This window comes from Pogoniulus pusillus, chromosome 30, assembly GCF_015220805.1.
Source record: "Pogoniulus pusillus isolate bPogPus1 chromosome 30, bPogPus1.pri, whole genome shotgun sequence".
Classification (NCBI taxonomy): Eukaryota; Metazoa; Chordata; class Aves; order Piciformes; family Lybiidae; genus Pogoniulus; species Pogoniulus pusillus.
In genome coordinates, this window is record NC_087293.1 from 13,071,268 (window position 1) to 13,092,275 (window position 21,008).

A 21,008-nucleotide genomic window follows, 5' to 3' on the forward strand; every position below is an offset into this window, starting at 1 on the left:
CAAAAGGTTGTCAAGCCCCAGCCCAGGGGGTCCAGGGCAGTGGTGGAGTTTCCATGACTGGAGGGGTTTCAAAGCTGTGGAGATGTGGTGCTGAGGGACATGGTGCAGCAGTGTCCCAGCAGTTCTGGGTTGATGACTGGACTCAATGATCTGTTCCAACCACAATGGCTTTGTGGTTCTGTAAGAGAGGAAGACTGCCCAAAGGGAGCTAAGGCATTGAATGCTACCATCTGGATCTGGCAGTACATTGTGCTCTCCAAGCAGGCCAGTCAACCCAGCAAGCTCCCAAAGTGAGGGCAGCGGTGCACAGAGCTTCTGGGCATCCATGGTGAGCTCACAGTAGTAATCTGCCCCCCAGAGCTGCCCCTGGCAGATGCCCACTTTCAGGACCTGCTGCTGACAACACCCGGTGCAGAGGAGGTGGTACTTGAGAGGCAAATAAATGAGAACCAAATGGAGGGCTGGCTGCATGAAGTGGGCTGGACTAGAGCTCCAGGAGTTTGAAAAGCACTGCAGGTTAATTACAGTCCTACCCAATCAGGGTAATTGCTGGTATCCTTCCTGAGCCCACAATTGCCTCAGCTGGCAAGACTTAAACAGCTGCCAAGCTCTGCCCACTCCTTAAAACAGCAGCTCCCAGCCCCTGTGCTCTTCAGTCACCAAACACAGCAGGACAAGGTGAGTTGGTTCCTCTCTGCAGCTCCTCTGGGGGTGGCACACCCCAGTGCTGCTCTGCTGCCCCTGATCCAGGGCATCTGTACCAGGTCTCAGCCCAGCTTATTTGCACAGCAGGCAGCCTGCCCCTGCCCTGAGCCTGCAGCTCCTCTCTGGGAAATGCCCTCTGGGCCATCAGACTTCTTCCTCTGATGCAGAGCTCCGCAGAGGTGCTGCATGGAACAGCCAATCCCAGGTGGACCTGTGGTCCAGAAAGCGCAGAGCTGTGCATGGTGGCCCCAAGCCTGCCAAGGTAGGAAACTCACTGCGGAAACAAGATTTTGTGAGATGCTTTGAGAGCTTTTCCTGTGAGAACAGCACCTCCCTCTGCTTTCCTGGCCAAAGCCATCCCCAGAGGGGACACTTTTCTTCAGGTGTCTCCAGACATGAGCAGCTTCTCTATGATAGAGGCTTGGGCAGCAATCGTCAAGGAAATAAAAAGTTCACCTTGGGGCCAGGTAAGAGCAGGTCAAGCATTCACACCCAACAGTTTCTTTTCCTCTCTCAGTGCTGGAGACTGCTGTTGCTAGAAAGATACCAACTAAGCTGGGTTGTCTCCAGGGTGCCATGCAGGTGACTTCTCCCCAGACTCACCCAGGGTGGGGAGATGCTGCAGCATAGGGCTGGCACCAACGCACAGCACAGCCCCGCAGACCTTCTGCTGCTGAATTTGGGGCTAAGAGGGAGCAGACATGACTTGCCCTGGTCGTTGGTGAGCCCACCAAGTGAATCCAAGCACTGTGTCCCAGCAGCTCTAACATGACTCAGCTGAAAGCTGCAGTGAGTGGGAGTTCTGGAGAATGGTCCTTTCCCTTTGGTCATATGTAAGGATTAATGCGTGGTGGAAATGCCGATGGTATCTCCACACCATTCTTTCCTTGCATACTTGTGTGACTTATCAGCCTGGGAAGCAGCTCAGGAGATGTTGTCAGCAGCATCCATCTCCAGAGAGAGCTTGAAATGATTGTGATAATACCACAGACATTGGAGTTTTTTCTGAGCGTGACTAATTACAGGGGGATGCAGAAGGGTCTCAGCCAGGAGCTCTGGAGGGAGGAGAACAGGGTTTAGGTGGTGCAGGGCCAGAGAGGAGCAGGCTGTCACAAGCACTGGGCTTTTCTTGGTGCTGCCTCTATAAGGTAGGGTCACTGTGGTGGCCCACTAAGCGTCTAAGTGATGATGGACCTCCTAAGAGCTCTTCCCACTCCCATAACAGCCAGGCAGAAACATCAGCACTTTCTCCTCTACCTGGCTGCAAGATGAGAGCTACAGAACCTCGGGACTGATTTTAGAGCCACTCCCTGGACATCTAAAAGAGTGAGTTCAATTGAGGGCAAACCTGACCACAGAAGGGGAGGCTTGGGAAGGTCGAGGCTATAGGCTCGGTGCCTGCTCCACCCCTGCCCTCTCCCAGCAGTGACAAGGGTGGTGCCCAGGCCAGGACAGCAGGATAGGGCACAAGGCAGGATCTGATTGCAGCATCCCACTCGGGGACAGCAACCTCTGACAGCTGAGCACAGAAACCCTTTAATCCGTTGCAGAGCTCATCTGTCAGAGCTCCAATGCCCATGGGGAGGTATCAGTAACAAAACGCAGGAAAGAGAAATGAGAGTGGAAAATGTTTGGCTTTTTGTCTCCTTACTCACTAGAAACACAACTGCTCTTGTTCTGCTGGTGAGAGCATTGCTCCGAGGAGGTGCCCGCTGCCCCCCGTGCCGCAGCTCACCCCACTGTGTGCGGAGTGGGAGCTCCCATCCCCGCAGGATCCTGCACAGCAGCTGTCACTGCACTGAGACTGCACCCATGGGTGAGCAGCTTGGGTGGCTTCACTCACCACTTTCAACCACCTCAGCATGGAGGGGCCATACTCAAGGGCAGGTACTTGCCCTGCTGGGCATGAGAGCCAGATGGGTGCAACCAGGATCTGGCTGGTGACCTGCATCCAGCCCAGCAAAGCCTCCAGCTCACAGCTGCTGCAGAATCACAGTGGAGAGAAAGAAAGAGATGAAGTCAGGGAGAAGGCAAAGGCAGAGGAGGGGGTGGGACCCTATTTCTAAGCCCTAGAAAGGAGCATTGGCCACCTCCACCCGTGCAGGGCGTTCCTCTGCCCAGCTCCTCGCCCAAAGCAAGGCAGGTGGAGGCTGCCTGGCTGCCCACTTCCCCTGCTTGTAATCAGGGGATTAAAGCTTGTACACTGGGATTACCGGGGCTGAGGGGTGGCGAGCAGCATCCCAGCCACACAGTCAGGCAGGGGAGAGCCCTGGCAGAAGGCACAGGCAGGTCCTGGCAGCAGCGCGGCTGAGTGTGAGCATCGCCTGTGCCGTAATGCAGAACATCCCCAGGTCCCTTGCTGGGCAGCTGCTGGGTTTCAGCATGGAGGAATTGGCAAGATCTTTTCACCAGGTGAAATAAATAGAGTGCTGGGCCCCAGCTAGGATTACGGTTTGTTTTCTTTAGGTGTATAGAACCCGCGGGAAAGCTGAGCCCAAACGGAAACTCAACTCCCAAAGAATTTGGCCTATCCTGGCCAGCTCCTGTCTGCCTGCCAGGCATGCTCCCCTGCCTGCTCTCTGCTCTTTATCTTTTCAGAGGCTTTGTTAGCAGGTATCAAGCTATGCTTTGTGCACCCAGGGGGTGGGGGGTGGGGGGGGCTTCTTTTCACGTTATTTGAGGGTGATAAAGTTACAGGGTTTTACCTGGAGAACTGTGGTGAGAAAGTTCTCTTGGGCATTTCCAGGAATGACTCCCCTCCCCCAGCCAACGTATTCCCTCCCCCAGCCCCAATTCCCAGCATTTTCACAGCAAGTCGGGGAGGCTGAGCTCAGCTGGGAAGCATGACCTGGCAGAACCTCACCCAGCAGAATCCTGTTTTCTGCTGCTAACATTTTCCTCCTGGCCGATTTGATCTCCTGCTTCTTGTGAGAACTCCTCAGTATGTCACAGGGAGAATGTGTACAGGGCACTTGAGGCACAGCAGCTTCGGGTAAGGGCTACATTCTGACCCTGCCCTGAGCCAGCCATGATGGAGAGAAGGATCTGGGTGAGGATGCTGACTCCAGCTGACACCAGAAACAGAGACCAGCACAGCTCCAGCCAGCCCAGGTCTTGCAGTCAGGTGCCTGATGCACAGCCCTGCTCTCCTGCTTTGTCTCTGGTGAGCAGCATGTGGAGGAAAAGCTTTGGCTAGAGAATGCTGGAGCCTCCAAGAGGCTGCTTCCTTCCAGCTCCCCATGTCACCCAGAGCTGGGCTGGGTGGGAGAAGCCCCAGGACAGACCCACTGTGGTCCCCACTGGGACTAGCACCATCTCCAGATGGCTGGTGGGATTGCACCACTGCCACCAGTTCAGAGCACTAAGTGGAGAGCCTGGCTGGAGGTTGACTGCAGTGAAGGTGTTTGGGGGCTCTGAACAAGTGCCAGCTGTGCCTGGGAACTGGGCACAAGAGCACTCAGTTGGTGCTCACCATGATGTCAAATGTTCTTCAGAGTCAAAGAGCCATCTTCAGGGTTCTGACCCATCCCCCTGCCATCCCAGTGTGGATGCCAATGTCCCAACTTAGGGACATCAGGCAGCACCACCTGCATCCCACCACATCTCATTTGGGAAAACAGGATCTGACCCCCAAGATCACCACATCCTAAAAATTCTGGACTAAATCCAAGGTCTTCTAAATGCAGCACTCCAGTGAGCCAGCAAGACACCTTTTAAAGCACAGAAACCCAAGTGCTGTGTGTTTTGCCCTTGGTGCACGTGGCTTAGCCCACAGGGGCTCAGCTGGGCACAGGGGACAGGCAGTGCTGGGCACAGAGGATGGGCAGAGGACTTCTCACCCTCACAACCAGGAGCAGCCTTAGCTCCTCTCCACTAAAACACAGGCTCAAGGATTCCTGTGGGAATATGGAGGGGATCCTTGCACTGACAACACATTCAGCTCACTGCTCAGCTGCTTGCTCTTGGGTAGCTCAACCAAAGCTTCTGTCTTGACCTTGGCCATACCATGGTCTTTGCCAGGATGCCCTTTGTTCGGCTGTGCAAGGCAGCACATCATTCACTTTGAGCAAATAGATGAGGTGGAGTGACCTAGGCAAGATGGAGTCAAACATCTCCACCAGCAAAGCAGCCCACGCTGGTCTGAGCGGCTACAGAAGCAGCAACATGAGTCAGCCCCACCAAGATCCAGCCCTGGGGGCGCCTTTCTCAGCAGACACTGCTGTTAATGGGTCTGCGACTTCAGCAGCCCAGCTCTGCATTGTAGCCAGGCTCCTTTGGATGGGCGTGCAAGGAGGCTCTGAAGAGGCACTGAAGGCTTTTTGCAGCTCTTTCTGTACCGTGGAGCCAAGGCCCCGTGTGCTGCTGTCCCTGTGCAGCCAGGCTGCGAGCCGCAGGCGTTGGGAAGATGAGGGGGGCCGGTGGGAGCAGAGCTCATCCCTCTGTACCACCCCCTTGGCCTCACCACCTGGGCAAAAAATGTGGAGAGCTGCAGAGACACGATGGGAGCTGCCTTAGGGGGGACGAGCGTGGCAGGGGCTCCTGTTGCTAATTACACCCCCCCGGAGCAGTCCACGGCTCAGGTGAGCCCTTCGCGGGAACAAAGGAGCCCTTGTAAGGAGCATGCTCGGCATGTGATGCTCAGATGTGCAGGAGCCCAGGTTCCTCCTGCAGAGCTCCTCTCTGCCTCCTGCCCCTGCAGCCTCCACCGCTCAGCCCGTGGGGCTGGGGCCCTGGTCAGAAGAGGGAGTTTTTGTAACAGGAAAGAAAAGCTCCTGGGGTCCTCTTGTCCCTAAACTGCTGCCTCACTTTTGCTGAAACACTCACAGGCATCTGAACGTGACCCAGCCTAAACACCATCAGCTCCAGGGTGGTCGAGCCACAGCTTCATGAACATCTGCAACCAGCAGATAATGGGAGAAACTGGTTTGGTGCCATCAGGTACCATCAGGGGAGGGCAGGGGGGTGTCTGCTTCCCAGGAGAGGGCAAAAACTGCTCTGCCAGGAGTTACCTGGCTGGCAGGGTGGAGGGGCAGTGCTCTCAGGAAGGAGAAGATCAATATTGGTTTAACATTCAGAAAACTCTCCCAGCCTCTGCCTGCCACAGTTACAAATCAGGGCAACTGCTGATGTGAGCACAGCAAATGCTCACCCCTAGGAAGGACTTCGGGTTTTCAGTAACCCTGCCCACCCTCTGGAGACACCTCACCAATACTGAGGCACAGCTGTGTGTGCTCACAGGGGAAACACCAGGTCTAGGACCATCAGAACTGTCCACCTAAGGCTGTGCCATGGTAATCCCAACTGGGAAACGCTGCTGGGTGACCACCGCAGGGTGAGCCTCAAAGGGTGACCACCACAGGCTGACCGGCACAAGGTGACCAACAGCTCATAGACAAGCAGCCCAGCCTTGGGCTGGCACATCGAATGTCCCCATGCAGGGCACGTTCCACTCACCCTGCCAGCCCCAGGTCCATCTGGAAATGCAGTGTGTGAGGCTGCAGGGATGGGGGCTGTGAGAGCTGCGAGCCCTCGGAGCCTGAGCGCAGCAAATCCAGAAAGAAATGGTCGGATCATGATATCACAGGGAACTGAGGCCAAAGCAGCTGAAATCATTCAAACACTCAGAGCGTGCTGTGGGGGGAGGACCCCTCTGCTCTAAATATATTCCTTTGAAGGCAGGCTGTTATTTAAACAGCTATTGCAAAAGAGGGGTTAGATGGAGCTGCTCTGAAGTGAGGAGGGAAGGAGGGAGGGCTGGTTGCGGGCACACAGTCACCTCCCAGGTATTTTAATTGCAAATCCCAGCATGTTTTATAGGTGCCTAGAGAGAATCTCTTTACGTGGGCTCCACGGATTACAATCAGATCCATCATGTTTTATATGAACTTAGTGACAGTGCCTAAGTCCCACCCTGACGATGCTTAAGATGGGAGGATACCATGTAACAGCCTGTCCACGAGCCAGGAACAGTCTGAGGCATCTCCAAGGCTCCCAGGAGAGCTTAGCTGAGCAGAGCAGCTGCAGGGCAGTGTCTCTGTCCTGCACGCTGGAGACATTGTGTCCTTCAGGTCCTTCCCACCAGCCTCAGCTCAGCACCCGCAGCTTCTGGAGGCTGCAGCTCAGAAGCCGCTGGGGCGGAAAAGCCTACAGCAGCCCAGCCTCCAGATCTAGGAGCCAAAGGGTGCATTGCTCCCTGTTCCCAAGAGGATCACACATCTGCAGTCTGTGTGGTATGGTAAGGTGAGATGGCCACAGTGCTCCCAGTGTGATCACAGAGTGCCCAGGAGCTAAGCTTTTTGCAGCAGCTGTGGCTACCTTACACAGTATCACACAGAAGCAGCCAGGCTGGCAAAGCCCCTCGGGATCACTAAGTCCAGCCCATATCCCTGCTCTACAAGGTTCACCCTAAACCATGTCCCCAAGCACCGCCCTGGAGTCCAGGGATGGGGACTCCACCACCTCCCTGGGCAGCCCATTCCAATGTCAATCACTCTCTCTGACAACAGCTTCCTCCTAACATCCAGCCCTGACCTGCCCTGATGCAGCTTGAGGCTGTGTCCCTTTGTCCTGTCACTGGCTGCCTGGCAGAAGAGCCCAACCCCATCTGGCTACAACCTCCCTTCGGGTAGCTGCAGACAGCAATGAGCTCTGCCCTGAGCCTCCTCTGCTGCAGGCTGCACCCCCCCAGCTCCCTCAGCCTCTCCTCACAGGGCTGTGCTCCAGGCCCCTCCCCAGCCTTGCTGCCCTTCTCTGGACACCTTCCAGCACCTCAACATCTTTCTTAAATTGAGGGGCCCAGAACTGGACACAGCACTCAAGGTGTGGCCTGAGCAGTGCTGAGTACAGGGGCAGAAGGACTTCCCTGGCCCTGCTGACCACACTGCTCCTCATACAGGCCAGGATGCAGTTCTGTGTTGGCAAGAGCTGGTGGATATCCGGAGGAGCTGTGCAGTGTCTGTGATCCCTTCCCATGAGCATTGTGTTTGTCCTCAGGATGCAAGGGCAGGACTGATCCTGCACCCAAGGCTTCCCCTGGAACAGTGGAGCCTGACAGTTGGAGCACAGATTTAGTGGGGCTGAGCTCCTGACACTCTCTGTCCCTGTCCACCCACCTGCAGCACTGCAGGGACTTGTTTTCCTACCTCTTCTCAGCTCCCCAGGAGCAATTAGGGCCAGCCCTGGAAACTACCCTGGGAATGGCCCTGGGAATGGCCAGGACTGCCAGTTCTGCAGCAGCTCTTCACTCTTCAGCCATCACAATGTTCCCGGGAGAGGTGGCATTGCCTGTCTATGCAATGTCCTGATTCCTCCAGACCCTGCAGCATCCTTCTCCCAGGTCTCTGCTCCTATGAACAGGTCATGGCCCCGTTTTTTGCTGCTTTTAGGCTCAAAAACTCCAGTATTTGTGGAAAAGCAATAGCAGGACTCTAAGACAGAGTCTGCACAGGAACTCGCAGGAGGGTTGTCCCCAGCCGGCACAATGGCAAGAGCTGCTGCCTGCCTCTAGCTGCTCTCCTCCCAGCCCTTCAAGAGCTGTTTGTGCACATCCCCAGGTTTAGCTCAGCTTTCATCTTGTTGTTGGTACAAATAGGGGAGTCCCCAGTGTGTCTGCAGCCCGACTGTGAGATTCCCAGTGGCAACCAGCCCAGCAGTCAGCAGGGGCAGCATGTCCCATTTGGCCTGACATGACCAGTGCATAAATGCTGCAACCTGCTCCGCCGCTGATCCCAGAGCTCCCAGGGGTCCCATCGCTCCTGCAAAGTGTGTCAGTCTGTGCTGAGGCAAAGGCTCTGCTTCCTGCCTTGGAAAGCTTGAACAGAGAGGGTGGCAGGGCTGCAGTGGCTCCATGGGGCTGGGCAGCCACGCTCAGAGTCCTTCTCTTGAGGGACTTGTGCCTTTTGTGGGCTCCTGCATCCATCGGTTTCCACCTGAAGCTGCCTGCTGGTGCTTCTCCAGGGCAACACCACCGAGGTGAGAGGAGCCCCTCCAAGGTCTGCAAGGTGGGAGCCGTGGCACTGGTGATGGCTCTGACACCCAGCAGCACTGGCACAGGGACACAAAGGCACTCGGCTGCCAGCAGCAGCATGATGGCTGAGTACGTGACAAGGGTGTTAAAGGAAGATGTCTCTGCTGCTTCTCTGAGCACGTTGGTCTGACTGTCCTCCCTTCCCAGTGACCTCTGTCCTGACACAAGGGACAATGTCTGAGCAAAGACAGAATGAAGCTTCCATTCACCAGGCTCTGCCTACTGAAGAGTGCTCATTGGAGCTGGAGTTTGTTGCTAAAATATGCCCACAGCCAGTGACCCACCAGCCCCTCTCTGAGCTCAGCTCATGCTACGAAGCTATCTTTAGTGGCAGCAGCAGATTGGCATCTTCCGCAGTGTGAGGGCACTCTCAGTGTGACTACATGCAACTAGTGCAAAGGTGGAGGGGGGAGGGAGGACCCTGCCCAGCCATCCTTGGTGCTGCTGGCTACCAACCACCATCCCCGAGGCCAGGATGGGGCATCGTTGGCTCCTCTGGCAGCCAGGTAACAGAACCAGGCCATATCTTGGGATCCTGCCTTGAAAAGCAGGGACTCACCCCCACACCTGCAGTGCTTGAAAGCAATCACAAGAAAAGCCAGCTTCAGCCACCAAGAGAGACACCAAACCTCCTGCCTCTGAAGGTGGACTGTTGGTTCCCACTTTTTGCCACACCAAGGACTCCTGACTGTTCATTTTCCTACCTGTTATCTCTGCAGGAAAGTGCCTGAGCATGGGAAAAGCCCCAAACCTCCCTGGCACCGGTGTGTAAAGTACTAATAAACAAGGACACAGCTCCAGGGCAGCCACAAACACAGGCAGAACAGGAAAGTGTTCGTGTACCAGTACAAAAGCACCATAAATACTCCCCTGCTGCCAAAGGACCTCTTCGGTCTTTTACTAAATCTCATCACAGGAACAATTTACAAGCCAATAATGCTGAACAACTCCATTTCAACTCTCTGTTAAGCTTTATTTCAGGCTTTCACACTTTATCATGTTCACACCTCCCGGGCTGGCACTGGACTAACGTGTGTCAAGTGGAGAAAGGGGAGGGATGGAGTGGGGCTTGTCTCTGTGCCTGAAGGCTTCCAAGTCAGGAGAAATGGCATTTTTAGAGGTACCCAACTTGCAGGGTGAGCTTTGTGTCCCCCTCTCAAAAGGAAGAGAACTTCAGCCATGTAATACTTCATCATTTTTCTCTTAAAATGCAGCTCCTAAGTAAAAAGCTCTGTGGTAGTTTAGGAGTTTCCTGCCCCACCAACACAATGAATTCACCTAGACTAGACTCAGCCGGCTGGAAGTTGAGGAATGAAGCTTCATATTCACAACTTAGCAGAATATACAAGCAGATATTTACAATATATTGCAAAAGTTTACAGCTATATAAAGAAATAGACAAGTTAAAAGTAATACAGAAACACAACAGCCCTCCCAGAAACCAGAGTGTCCAGCAGGGGCTCCCAACCACCCTTCCACCTTCTTTCCTCTCTCCTCTCTTATCCCAGAATCTGCCTTATGTGCAAGGTGAGTTGGAAGGATTGGCAAGGGAGGGGTTAGAAGCAGAATGATTAGTTGGGTTACACAGATCCAAGCAGAAGCAGTTAATATGGCAGAAGCTGGCTGGAGAGGTGTGCCCAGGCCAACCTCATGATATTCAACAAGGCCAAGTGTAAGGTCCTGTGCCTAGGTCGGTGCAATCCCAAGTGCAGCTCCAGACTGGGTGGGGAATGGCTGAGAGCAGCCCTGAGGAAAAGGACCTGGGGGTCTGGGGTGATAAAAAGCTCAGCATGGGCCTGCAGTGTGAGTGCAGCCCAGACAGCAACCCTGTGCTGGGCTGCAGCAAGAGCAGTGTGGGCAGCAGGGCAAGAGAGGGGATTCTGCCCCTTGTCTCTGCTCTCCTCAGACGCCACCTGGAGTCCTGTGTGCAGTTCTGGAGCCGCCAGCACAAGAAGGACATGGAACTGTTTGAGCCAGTCCAGAGGAGGCCATGAAGATGCTCAGAGAGCTACAGCAGCTCTGCTGTTGAGGACAGGCTACAAGAGTTGAGACTCTTCCACCTGGAGAGGAGAAGGCTTCAAGGAGATCTTGGAGTGGCCTTCCTCTGAAGGGGGCTACGGGAGGGCTGAGGAGGGACTATTGACAAGGTCTTGGAATGCCAGGAGGAGGAGGAATGGGTTTGAACTGGCAGAGGGGAGATTGCATGTGGATGTGAGGAAGAAGTTGTTTGCAGTGAAGATGGTGAGACACTGGCACAGGTTGCCCAGGGAGGTTGTGGAGCGCAGAAGCACCCAATGTGATCTTTGATCATGTTTGGTGCTTCTGCGCTCCACAACCTCCCTGGAGGTGTTCAAGGCCAGGTTAGATGAGGCTTTGAGTGACCTGTTTTAGTGGGAGGTATCCCTGCCTATAGCAGAGGGTTGGATACACTAGGGTCTGTGTTCTGATCATCACCACACAGGGCAGCTCTGCCAGCAGAACCCCCCACCCCTGGAAGCCCCACATCCCTCTGGGGACGTTTAACCCCCATGCTGGTGATCAGCAGCAGACACTAAGAACCTGAAGAACCTACACAGGAACTGATGGTGGAAAAACATCCTCACAGGCTGAGTTTGAGAAGAGAACTTAATGTAATTATCTTAAATTAATAAGAGGAGAACATTCCTCCTCGGAGGTCATCTCCATTAACTAATGCAATCCTATTCAGCTGTAATGTAATTGTGTAGGCTTTGTGCCTCCCTTCCAAGAGCCGAGGCTCATTACAAGAACAATACAACTCTGTTACGTTCGGTGTCAAGGCATCGCTGTCCTGCTTGGCTTGCACACTGATACCCAGGAGCTGGGAGCCGCAGCCTGCCAACCTTCACCAGACAATGAGGAGATGTAAAAGGAGATGGCTGCTGGAGGATTCACCTGGGGGCCTGGCAGGGTCTTGCTGCGAGCTCAGCAGCCAGGTGTAGCCCTTTCCTAAAGCTCCCCAGATTTCCCCTAGCTCCAAACCGCAGCGATGCTCCCTCCTGCTGCCAAGAAGGCTGCTCCCAGGTCTCACCTCTGCTAGCACAAGCAAATGCTCGCAGCAGTCTCTGGTGGTTTGCCCTGAGAGGACACGTTCCCAATGGCTGCTTAACTCCAATTGTGGATTCTTTAGAGAGCACTCTGACAAACATTGACACTCCAAAAACAAGCTCTCTTTAGCCTTTTATAAGCTAGGAGTTTATTTTGTTAATATTTTTTTTCTGCATGGCGTGTCTCAAATGAGAACATTCTGAGAGCAAATTGGCAGAGTATTTATTGCTGTTTATTTCTGAGCAGCTCTAAGCCAATAATAACAGAGAATCCTCTTTGAGTGAGGACTGAATTCCTCTTGGTTAAAATGCTCAGCACAAAGGCTGAGGCTGCATTTCGTCAAGCAGATGCAGAGTGTCACCTTCTAACGCCCATGCTCAAGGAGTCACAGGGTTGGAGCTGCCCAGATTGTCACAGTCAGCTTGGCCCAGAGAAAACACCTCTGCACCAGGCAGCTCTGGCTGGCACAGCCTCCTGCATGGCAGACAGAGGCACAGACAGACACAAACATGCTGGGCGAGTCCTTAATCATCTGCCCACCAGCAGATCGTCAGGGGCTGGAAGGGACCTCGAAAGATCATCCATCAGCACCAGTATTCACCACAACTGAGGCTGCAGCTTTCCACTGAGCCCCAGACATGCTGGAAACCTCAGGAGAGTGTCCTGCCCAACTGCTCAGTGCTAGGAGGGTCATTGGGTGATGGCACACACCAATCAAACCTCCCTGCCCGTTGCTAGGTGGCACATGGATGGACACAATGCTAGTGCCTTGAGCTCTCCAGGGCAGGAGCTGGGCACCACTGCAGCACCAACCCACCAGAGACTGTGTGGTGCTGCTCAGCAGGGCTGAGGTTTTGCCCTGATGAGGTGGCAATCAGAGAGCAGCTGAACCTGGACTCAGCTGCAGAGGATAAAAGCACTGAAGCAGCTCTGCTTTAAAGTGAGGTGTTTGGGAGGGGGTTGTTGAGTGGATTTTGGCTCTCTAGGTGAGAGCTGAGGAGATTGGGATGCTTCCCCTGCCTGGAACTATTGGCTGTAGCAGAAGAGTGAGCAGAGTGCTGGGCATGGCCTGGAGATGTTTCCTTTGGAGCTGAGGTCTTGCAGCAGGATCTTTCAGGTAGGAATTGTATCCTTTGGGGCTGCCACTCAAGGGCAGCACTGTTAGGAGTGAAGATTAAGGTGTAAAGTGAGACTCTTTGGGAACTACTGAGGCTTTCTTTTTTCCCCTCCTGGAAAGTTACCAGCGTTTGAGACTTGGAGTAAGCAATCCTGAGGGATGCAGGGCAAAGAGTCTGACATCTAAAATCCTATCATTTAGGATAGGGAAGGGGAGCAGCCAGCCCAGGCCAGTGCTCCTGTCTGTGCTGGGAGCAGGAGGTGGCTCAGAGGCATCTGCCTGCTCAGTTGGCACTTGTTTTCCCTCAGAAGCATGAACAGGTTCTGGATTTCCTAATGGCTTATGCTGGGGTTTCCTTTGACCTGGGTGTCATCATGTACCACACCACCACCAGCCACCCTGCTCCAGCGGGGAAGGTGCTGAGCTGGATGTACAGGACCAAGCACAGGGCTGCAGGGACCACACTGGAGAGTTTTCTGTGCTGCTGGGTGGTGAGGCAGAACCTGGGTGTTTCCTGGCAGCAGGCATCCTGTGCTGGATGACTGCCAGAGTGGGTCCTGCAAGGCCAGGCAACTCTGCCCCAGCCTGCAAGAGAGCTGACCCCTGCCCAGCCACATGGAGCTAAACAAACAGGCAGCCAAACCGCAGGCTGTGACTTGGTGTGACCTGTGGTGAATAAGAGCGAGGCTGGCGATGGTGGTTTGATGGAGGGAGCAAAACAACTGGAGAGAGGCTGGCAGCTGCTGGCTCAAGCCGGTGGGATGCAAAGTGCTGCTCTGTGCTTTCCCAGTCCTGCACCCAGCACGGCTGCTCCTGCAGAACACGAAGGTTAGGAGAGGAAGGATGCCAAACCGCTAACAAAACAAACCCTGCTGCTGCAAGGAATCCCAGAAGCGCCTGGAATTCGCTGGTGAAGGCGGGCAGCCCCTGCTGCCCATCTGCTCTGCTGCTCCCCCCCAGTCACAGGCTCCTTCTCTCATTATTTTGCAAATTAAAAATTACAACCATTTCTCTCCAGGTCTGGAGCAAGTGTGCAGAGGCAGCTGGTGACTGAAGTGGCTCCTCCTCTGAGCAGAGCTGGGTGTGTGCTTTGCACACCTCACCTGTCAGATGCTGTTGCCCTTGGAAGGTTCTTTTCCCCAGAAGCATGAAAGAACTTACCTGCTGGGCCAGCCCTTGTTAGGTGCAGGATTCAAGGCAGGTCAGGGTCCTTCTCATTCAGAATGGGCTGTGTTGGGATCCCAGGAGTCACCCAGGACCTAGCAGCAGTGCTTCTCCAGGGGAAGGAAGGGTCAGTTACTTCAAACTCCAGAGGCTGCAGAGAGGATTCTGGGGCCATGTGTGATTGTGCTGGTGATTTGGCCAGGGTGAGCTCCCTGGTTCCCATCCCAGTGTCTAAATCTCAGGCTTTGGGCAGCCACTGGGCAACTACTGAAGGAAAATTCCTTTCATCCAGAGCACAGTACTAATTACTTCTTAACTGCTCCAATTTAACCAAAGGTGGATAATCTTTGGTTTGTAACCGTTGCTATGCTGTTCACAGGTCAGTGAACTGGCTTCCACAGGAGGTTCACTGGACACTGCCCCATTGCTGCTCCTGTGAACACTCTGTCTGAGGAAAAACTTCTTCTCCCAGTGCTGGGACTAGTGGAATTGGCCAGCTCCAAGTTCAGGCTCTGAGTGAGCATCTACCACGTTACCCCTGGACAGCAGTGAAGACACAGTCCTCAGGGGCAGCTCTTTGTGGGGCTCTCTGTAGAGGCCACTTTTGGACAAGGGTAAGATTGTATGAAGAATGCATCCCAGCTGCTGACACACGAGGCTGTTGCAGCAGAACTGGAAAGCACAGTGCTGGTATGAGTACCCTTTATCTTTATTGCTTCCTCAATGGGTGGAGAAATTTGATTAAACTCATTTGTAATGTTGCCACTGGAGTCTGTGGGAGTCTTCCCCACTCCTGACAGACCTGGCTAATTGCTCCTTACACTGAGCTGCAGTTTCCCTCATATCTGAGAGGGGAAAGGCTTCAGGGCTGGAATTCCACAGCAGTGGAATTCACTTGGTCCTCTGCATGGCCAGGGCCTCCAGCTGCTGAGCTGGCCAGTGCCAGATCTGCTAGGTTTGACCCTGTGCCAAAGGGAGTCACCATCCCAGATGACCAGCAGGTCTGGGCACCAAGCCCAGCTCAGGCTCTGCATCCCTCTCATGCTGGAGGAGCCACCAGCAGATGCTAGGGTTCCTGTTAACACCATTGCATCACTAGAGAGGAGTGCCAGCCTTGGTGGATGCTGGTCTTGTGCCTGTGCCCTTGCTAGTCCTGCTGGGACCACCCCAGGTCTATTTTTCAGTAGGGCTGCCATGCATTTGCTAGAGGCAAGCAGGCTCCTGTGCTGCCTCCAGAATGCTGACCCAAGCTCCTTGGGCAGCCTGAGGATTCCCCTTGGCACAGCAAGGTGGCATGAAGGTGCTGGAGCACAGCACAGGAAGGGTCGGGAGCTTCCCAAGCTTGGCACACTGACTGCTATGCTGGGGGGAGGGCAATCAGCAGCATCAGCGAGGGTCTGCTTGGGCCTGTGGAACATCAAACCCCCACAAAACGCTTCCATCTGCACCTCCCCACTCCCCACACAGCAGTCAGGCCTTGTTAATCCCCGGGCAGGCATGAGCACTGCTGTCCCCACAAGTGTTCTTTCATGTTTGCCTCCAAGCTCGATGTCATCGCACAAAATCAAGAGTAATTATGAACAGATACAGGCCCCCTCCCCCTCCCACACTGCTCCTCAACATCTGGTTTCCACAACTGTTCTTGGGGGTGCTTGGAGCAGCTCTGCTGAGGATTAACCTCCACTCCCCCTCCCCTCCCTCCCTCCCTCCTCATCATTTCTCATTTTGAAAGGTGAACAGAGTGGAGCAGGGTCTGAGTGCCCTGGCACCATTCCCGACGGGCTCAGCCTGGCAGCACAGCCCCTTCAGAGGGGCCAGATCTGCCCTGTCCTGCAGCAAACCTCCTTCATCCTAGCTCTGTCCTGGCCTACTTTGCCATTCTGGATTCTGGTGCTGGAGTACCTGAGCAACTCTCTGTGGGGCTAAGGGGGAAACAAATACTAAGAACTTAACCACTGCCCTTCCACCAAGTCTTTCTCTTTGGATCATCCTTCTGTCATATCAGCCAGAAATACATTTCTGACCCAAATAGCTTGTTGACTCCCTGCACCACTTGCTGCTTCCACCTTCCTCTGAAAAATGTCCCCTGAAGTGTCTGCACAGATGGGGCACATCATGCTTTTGCCAGCAGCAGGTCTGGGGTTGGTTTCAGTCCACCCTGGGCATCCCTCTCCCACCACTGGTGGTTACCAGCCCTGAACTGGGAGATGCTGAATATCCTGAGCAGTCCTTGAGATGTTTGGAGCTGCTGTTGTTTGCTGTAAGAGGTGAACTGGTGCTGGCAATCGAGCTGAACAGGTGCCAGCTCCATCTCCTTGGGGTAACTCCTCTGCAGCACTGTGCCTCCAGCTGCAGCCACCCAGACGTCCTGGCTCACATGGTCCTCATTAAGGGCAGGAGTGTCCTAATCCTGCAATTCCTGCTCAGGCCTGGAACTTGCTGCATCAGCTCTTGGGGCCCCTTGTGCAGATGATTTTTCCTTTACTGCCCTTTGAGCTGGGAAGGGGCTCCAATGTGTCCCTGCAATGGCATGTACAGAACAGCATCACCAGTGCTGGGCCTGGTACTGTTCAATATCTGTGTTGATGAACTGGACCAAGAGATTGAGTCCAGCATCAGTGAGTTTGCAGATGACACCAAGCCAGGAGCAGGTGTGGAGCTGTTGGAGGGTCGGAGAGAGCTGAAGAGGGACCTGGCCAGGCTGCATGGGTGGGCAGAGGCCAATGGGATGAGATTGAACAAGGCCAAGGGCAGGATTCTACACGTTGGCCACAACAACCCCAAGCAGCACTACAGGCTGGGAACAGAGTGGCTGAGAGCAACCAGGCAGAGAGGGAGCCGGGGGTGCTGGGAGAGAGGAGATGAAGATGAGGTAGCAGTGCCCAGGTGGGCAGCAGAGCCAATGGCATCCTGGGCTGGCTCAGGAGCAGCGTGGCCAACAGGACAAGGGAGGTTCTTCTGCCCCTGTGCTCAGCACTGCTAGGGGCACGGCTTGAGTGCTGTGTCCAGTTGTGGGCTCCTGAATTCAAGAGAGATGTTGAGGTGCTGGAAGGTGTTGAGAGAAGGGCAGCAAGGCTGGGGAGGGGCCTGGAGCACAGCCCTGTGAGGAGAGGCTGAGGGAGCTGGGGGTGTGCAGCCTGCAGCAGAGGAGGCTCAGGGCAGACCTCATTGCTGTCTGCAGCTCCCTGAAGGGAGGCTGTAGCCAGGTGGGGTTGGGCTCTTCTGCCAGGCAGCCAGGGACAGAACAAGGGGACACAGCCTCAAGTTGTGCCAGGGGAGGTCTAGGGTGGATGTTAGGAGAAAGTTGTTGTCAGAGAGAGTGATTGGCATTGGAATGGGCTGCCCAGGGAGGTGGTGGAGTTGCCATCCCTGGAGGTGTACAAGAAGAGACTGGACCGTTTAGTGCCATGGTCTAGTTGATTGGTCAGGGCTGGTTGCTAGGCTGGACTGGATGATCCTGGAGGTCTCTTCCAACCTGGTTGATCCTATGATTTTTTTTAAGAGTCCTAAGTGCTGTCCTGGTGATGCTCAGCATGGGATCAGTGTGCCAGCTGCCTGTGGGGAGAGGACTGGGTCAGAGTGGCTCTGACTGCCATTCTCCCACCTCCTGAGCTCAAGGGTCCTCCCATGACTCACTGGCCCAGTGAGTTGCCACCAGCAGTAGGGCCAAAGGATGTGCCAAATGTGCTTCTCACTTTTCTGTGTCCCACGTGCCAGCAGCTGGGTCCAAGTGAGTTATGCAGTGACCCCACCACAACCCAGGAGCTGCCTCAAAGAAGACAATAAATCAGACCGTGACAAGCCTGGTGAAGTAAGTGGTGTTCCACCTCCTCTCAGCAGCCTTGACCCAGCACTGAGGTGGCCACATCACTGGTACATTCATTTCTCCTGCCAGCCAGAGGATGCTCTCAGCTGCCTGCTGCTCTCCCAGGAAAGGGCTTTCAGGCCTCTTTGCCTGCACAGTTCAGGGTGACAGGTGACATGCCCTGTTCTCTCCATGAGCACCACTGTCTGCTGCTGGAGTGGGAAATAACAGCTTGTGCTTAAAAAGGAGAAAAGGGAGGAGGGGGAAAAAAAATCTATTAGCCATCATACATTTAACCAGTTCTGACTTGACCAGAATCCAATAAAATGCAGTTCATACAACATTTTTATTGCTAATTGGTTTGACTGTTAAAATTTAAATGCATGAAGTTACTTTAATGACAGACAGAGTGGACCTTGTTAACCTTTAAAAGGGGCTTAATTAATTTATATACCTCCTAAAAAGCTTTGCACTTCTCTCCCTGGTGCATGGCCCTGGCCTCCTTGGCCAGTCTCCTGCAAAGCCTGCGGCACGCTGAGCACACTTAGAGAGCAGCTGGAGAGTGCAGCTCTCCAGCAGGCTATAGGATGCAAAATGCAGCTTGCACAGGGCCAGCAAAGCATGGCCAGCACTGGCCAGGGGCAAGGGCACCACCACAGGTGAGCATCTGGCCCAAGGAGGGGCTGAGACTCCCTGGACACATCTACAGGGCAAGGCTAGGTTAAACTCTCCTTCTCTTGAGACTTTCAAGGCCTGTCTGGATGTGTTCCTGTGTGACCTGAGCTAGACTGTATGGTCCTGCTGTGGCAGGGGGGTTGGACTCGATGATCTCTTTGGGTTCCTTCCAACCCCTAACACCCTGTGATCCTGTGAAAGCCATTAGTGTGTAAATTAGGTCCATGCTGACAACCCAAATGCTGACAACCCAGAGAGGTGCAAAGGCTGGCTGGGATAGTGGTGATATGGGGTGATAGGTGGGCACAGCTGAGGCAATGGGTGGACATGGTGGAGGTAACAGGTAAGCAGAGTGGAGTTGATACGTGGGCAGAGCAGGAAGGATGGATGGGCACAGCCCAGGCAATGGGTGGACATGGTGGAGGTAACAGGTAGGCAGTGGAGCTGATAGGTGGGCAGAGCAGGAAGGATGGATGGATGGGTACAGCTGAGGCAGCCAGTGGGCATGGTGGAGGTAACAGGTAGGCAGAATGGATTTGATAGGCAAGCAGAGCAGTAAGGATGGGTGGGTACAGCTGTGGCAGCCAGTGGGCATGGTGGAGGTAACAGGTAGGCAGAGTGGAGTTGATAGGCAAGCAGAGCAGTAAGGATGGGTGGGTACAGCTGTGGCAGCCAGTGGGCATGGTGGAGGTAACAGGTAGGCAGAGTGGAGTTGACAGGTGGGCACAGCTCCAGTGTGGTGCAGGCTGGTGCAGCCCACGTTGGAGATGCACTTGCCGGGAGCTGAGCGCTGGTGCTCAGCCCACGGGCAGGGCCCTGGCCGCACACAGTCCCAGTGTGCTGCACACAGCCCCAGTGTGCTGCACACTGCAGAACCTTTCCTATTTAAATGCAAATTTTGACTTTTCACTCAGCAGCTCAAGGAAGTTTTTCACACCAGCACGAGGGTCACGATAATAATTTATCCAGAGGCCTGTTTCTGCAGTTACTGTTTGTGCAAGAGCAGCGTTGGCACTCGGGTGGCTGAGAAAGGATGCCCACAGCAGGGTTGGGTGGCCCAGGGAAGGGAAGGAGCTCGGCCACAGCAGCTTCCAGCTGAGGTTGTTGCCCTGGAATAACCTCAAGCAGGATATCACTGCTTCATCCCCACTGCCAGAGGGACAAAACTAGGCTTCTTGGAGCAGGACACGAGGCTGAGAACAAGGAGCTTGGGCAGAAATGGGCAGGTCTATGGGTCACTGACTGCCCATGAGACCAGCAGAGCTGGCAGCAGAAAGGGGCAGGATTTTCCTTTGCAGAGCTCTGGGAGAGGATCAGTGCTGGGCCTGGTCATGTTCAATATTTGTGTTGATGAACTGGACCAAGGGATTGAGTCCACCATCAGTGAGTTTGGAGGTGACACCAAGCCAGGAGCAGGTGTGGAGCTGTTGGAGGGTAGGAGATCCCTGCAGAGGGACCCAGCCAGGCTGCATGGGTGGGCAGAGGCCAATGGGATGAGATTGAACAAGGCCAAGGGCAGGGGTCTGCACTTTGGTCACAACAACCCCAAGCAGCACTACAGTCTGGGGACTGAGTGGTTGAAAGCAGCCAGGCAGAGAGGGAGGTGGGGGTGCTGGCAGAGAGGAGCTGCAGAGGAGGCAGCAGTGCCCAGGTGGGCAGCAGAGCCAGTGGCATCCTGGGCTGGCTCAGGAGCAGTGTGGGCAGCAGGACAAGGGAGGTTCTTCTGCCCCTGTGCTCAAGCACTGCTCAGGCCACCCCTGGAGTGCTGTGTCCAGTTCTGGGCTCCTGAATTCAAGAGAGATGTTGAGGTGCTGGAAGGTGTTTGGAGAAGGGCAGCAAGGCTGGGGAGAGGCCTGGAGCACAGCCCTGTGAGGAGAGGCTGAGGGAGCTGGGGGTGTGCAGCCTGCAGCAGAGGAGGCTCAGGGCAGAGCTCATTGCTGTCTGCAGCTCCCTGCAGGGAGGCTGTAGCCAGGTGAGGTTGGTCTCTTCTGCCAGGCACCCAGCAACAGAAGAAGGGGACACAGCCTCAAGCTGTGCCAGGGAAGGTCTAGGCTGGATGTTAGAAGGAAGTTGTTGTTAGAGAGAGTGATTGGCACTGGAATGGGCTGCCCAGGGAGGTGGTGGAGTCTCTGTCCCTGGAAGTGTTCAAGAAGATGAGGCACTTAGTGCCATGGTCTGGTTGATTGGATAGGGCTGGGTGGTAATTTGGACTAGATGATCTTGGAGGTCTCTTCCAGCCTGCTTGATTCTATGATTCTCTGACAGGAGCTGAGTTTGCTGGGCACCTCCCAGCCCCACAGTCTGGATGGGACACTGCTCACCTGCTGTAATCTCCTGGTTTTTTCTTGCCCTGCTTGGCCAGTGCAGGCAGCCCAGGACCTTACATGACACAGAGGACAGCTGCCACCCCATGCAAGGACCCACATGAACCTCATCCCTCTTCTGCTTGC

At 54.6% G+C, this 21,008-nt stretch overlaps 3 long non-coding RNA genes across 3 annotated transcripts; all 3 read left to right on the top strand.

Moving 5' to 3' along the window:
* Positions 1 to 843: 843 nt before the first annotated feature.
* On the top strand, positions 844 to 2,456 carry LOC135188654 (uncharacterized). The gene is made up of 3 exons (XR_010307776.1): positions 844 to 1,172; positions 1,931 to 2,031; positions 2,364 to 2,456. It is a non-coding gene; the product is annotated as an uncharacterized LOC135188654 (long non-coding RNA).
* A 2-nt stretch (positions 2,457 to 2,458) lies between these two features.
* Positions 2,459 to 6,758, top strand: LOC135188655 (uncharacterized). Its single transcript, XR_010307777.1, has 2 exons — positions 2,459 to 2,588; positions 3,172 to 6,758. It is a non-coding gene; the product is annotated as an uncharacterized LOC135188655 (long non-coding RNA).
* A 5,996-nt stretch (positions 6,759 to 12,754) lies between these two features.
* LOC135188906 (uncharacterized) lies at positions 12,755 to 14,839 on the top strand. The gene is made up of 2 exons (XR_010307883.1): positions 12,755 to 12,914; positions 14,458 to 14,839. It is a non-coding gene; the product is annotated as an uncharacterized LOC135188906 (long non-coding RNA).
* The last annotated feature ends 6,169 nt before the right edge of the window (positions 14,840 to 21,008 follow it).